General features: G+C 41.1%; 1 non-coding gene across 1 annotated transcript; it reads left to right on the forward strand.

The window, feature by feature from the left end:
* The first annotated feature begins 2,934 nt into the window (after nt 1–2,934).
* LOC147948379 (small nucleolar RNA R71) lies at nt 2,935–3,041 on the forward strand. Its single transcript, XR_015585975.1, has one exon. It is a non-coding gene; the product is annotated as a small nucleolar RNA R71 (small nucleolar RNA).
* Nucleotides 3,042–3,345: the final 304 nt, after the last annotated feature.

The raw sequence follows: 3,345 nt of genomic DNA on the forward strand, positions 1-3,345 counted from the left end.
TAAGACATGCATATGAGACTAAGTCAAGCCAAATGTAAAGGATGTTTGTCACTAACAATCCTAAAATGAAAATGCAAAATGCAGAAAGTAAAACTATAAGAACTAGATGCTAAATGTAAATGGAACAGAATGACTATGACTAATATGAAGCTAGAACAGAAATAGAAACTACAATAATGAACCAATGCAAGACAATAATGAACAGGACAATAAGTAAATGCAACAGAAATGCCAATAGAATTAGACTAGAAATAAGACAGGACAACTACAAATCATAAACCAAAGTTCTGGGGAAGAACTCGAGCAAGCACTCGATCGAGTGTAGATCGAGTGCAGGGTCAAGCTGGACTAAACGCAAAAACAGAGCAACACAATAATAACAGAGCAATGCAAAAACGAATCAAACAACAAGCAAGCAACAGGATTAAGACTTAAAAATCAATAAACAAAGAAGGTCCTGAGGAGGGACTCATGGGCTGAACTAACCATTGTGGTTATCAAACTTGGTGAACAAATCTCAAGCAAACTTTGAGCTAATCTCTAGACATATAAATCTAAGACAAGTTTCATCCACTCTCATGGCAAGAAACAATCAAACCTATGCATCTCTAGACTTGCTCTCACAAAGTAAAGAATCTACATAAGCAGGCATTAAGCAATACATCTCAAACCAAACAAGACCTCTAATATCTTAGCAAGCCTAATGGTAAGCTCTAGATCTAGTCTTATCTATGCTTCTTAAACATTGGTGTGATGCTGAGATGCTTGAAATCAAACCCTACCTTCTCAGATATAGGATCAGCATTAAGAACATCTAGCCTAGAAGAGATCTACAACAATCAAGCTTGACCAAATCAAATAAACCCCAAGATCAATCCAGCCTTTAGTTCGGACCAATCATCTGTGTAGGACTCGGCGTTGCACTCGGTCGAGTGGCTTTGGTGCTCGGTCGAGTGCATGCTCGAGCTGATGGTCGAGCTATCTGAAGTTGCTATTTGAACTGACCAGACTTCCACTCTTTGTGCAGGTAATCCCTCAAAAACCTCTAGATGATCTGATTCTCTACAGGAGTCCAATATTTCTTCATAGGCCTTGGTTTCCTTATGAATGAATCCTTCCTCCCCACTTTTGGTTAAAGCAGTTCTAAGGTGATCTTGTTCAGCTAGTTCTTCCATCAATTCTCCTGATAATTTTTCTATCTCTTCAGTCCAAAAGACTTGCCTTCCAATGGTTGGTTTCTTCATAGCTTCTACAATGTCAAATGTCATTTTGAGGTCTTCTCCCAAGTTAAGATCAATCTTCCCTTGTCTCACATCAATTATTGCTCCTGCTGTAGCTAGGAAAGGTCTCCCTAATATCAAAGGGTCTTTTGGTTCTTCATCCATTTCCAAGACTACAAATTCTGTTGGGACTTCTACTGCTCCAACTCTAACTGGTAGATCCTCCAAAACACCATGTGGTAGTCTTATTGATCTATCAGCTAAGATCAAGGATATATTGCATGGCTTGTACCTTGTAAACCCTAGGCGCTTAGCAACTGATAGAGGCATTAGGCTTACTGAGGCTCCCAAATCACATAGGCATATGTTGAAGGTTAAAGAGCCTATAGAGCAAGGTAGAGTAAAGGAACCATGATCTCTTAGCTTTTGAGGATTCTCTTGCTTTGTGATGATAGCACTGCACTCTTGGCTAAGAATCACCATCCCCTGAACTTCTTTGATCTTTTCCATCACAGCATCTTTCAAGAATTTCTGGTAAGGAGGAATCATCACAAAGGCATCTATTAGAGGCATTCTAAGCTCAATCTCTCTAACTTTTTTGTCAAACAATGCCTTGTATTTCTCAACCATCTGCTTCTTAAATCTCCCTGGGAAAGGTAGTGGAGGCTTGTAAGGAGGAGGAATGAACCGGACTTCTTTTTCTTTGGAAGTAAATGGCTTAGTTTTTTCCTGAGAGGCTGCTCGATCGGGTGCTCGATCACACACTCGGTCGAGTGAGTGGTCGAGTGGTGGGTCGAGTTCGATGGCGTTTTCATTCTGAGTTTCTTCTTGTTGAAAACCCTCCCTTTCTTGACCACCACTGTCCTCAGTGTCTGGTAATGCTCCCTCTCTTGTTGGTAGAACCCTTCCACTGCGTAGATTGATAGCATGAGCAGATTCTATAGAGTTCATAATGGCCTTGCCTTTGTTGTTTGAAGCATTAGCTTGTAGGTTTTCCATAGTCTCAATCCTGGAAGTCAGTGTGTCAAACTTGGCATTGAGGTCACTGTAAACATCTGATATTCTCCTGTTCAACTCAGCAAATCTGTTTGCTGCCTCAATCTTTCCTTGTGTTTGTCCTATCAACAATTGTTGCATCATAGCTCTTAAGTCTTGTTCTTGGCCTTGGTTAGTCTGAAACCCTGGTGGGGGACACAACTGAGGCTGGAACACTTGATGTTGTTGTTTGCGGACATAGTTTTATTGCTGTTGAGGCTGTTGAGGTGGATACACTTGGTCTTGTGGATTAGCTACATTGGTGCTCCTATAGGAGAGGTTGTTGTTCTTGAACCCTCCTTGGTTGTAGCCTTTGAATCCACCCTGGTTTTGCATATAACAGAGCTCAGCAAATTCAGTCTCCCCCTCTTGAACTGGAACCTCTTCTTCACCAATGAAGTGAATAGACTTTTGTTGGCTAAGAAGGATCTTGTCAAGCTTCTCATTGACCATCTTCAAGTCCTTCTTGTACTTGTCTTATTGATCAGTTGATGATGACCTTATGTTTCTGTCATAGTCCTCATTATAGTTGCCATCTGACTGAGCAAGATTCTCAACTAGTTCCCAACCTTCTTCCATATTCTTGTTAAGGAAGTTGCCATTAGTGGCTGTGTCAAGAAGCATCCTGACCTTGAGAAGCACTCCTCTATACAATGTGCTCAAGAGTGACTCATTGCTGAAGCCATGATGAGGACATTGAGTCTGAAATCCTTTGAACCTTTCCCATGCTTCACAAAAGCTTTCATTGTTTCTTTGAGCAAACCCAGAAATTTCATTCCTCAACCTAGCAGTCCTTGCATTGGAGAAGAATTTGGCTAAGAAAACCTTCTTGCAAGCATCCCATGTGGTTATTGCTCCAGTAGGAAGAGTCTTCTCCCAAAGGTGTGCCTTATCTCCAAGTGAGAATGGGAATAGCCTCAACTTGAATCCATCTTCACTCACACCATTGATCTTTGTAAGACCACAAATTCTGTCAAACTCATCAAGGTGATCTAGTGGATCCTCCATTGGCAACCCATGGAACTTGTTAGCTTGAATCATGGAGATCAATCCACTCTTGATCTCAAAGTTGTTGTTTGGCACTGTTGGA

The sequence above is a fragment of the Camelina sativa genome, chromosome 2 (genome assembly GCF_030686135.1).
Source record: "Camelina sativa cultivar CO46 ecotype springtype chromosome 2, ASM3068613v1".
NCBI classification, from domain to species: domain Eukaryota; kingdom Viridiplantae; phylum Streptophyta; class Magnoliopsida; order Brassicales; family Brassicaceae; genus Camelina; species Camelina sativa.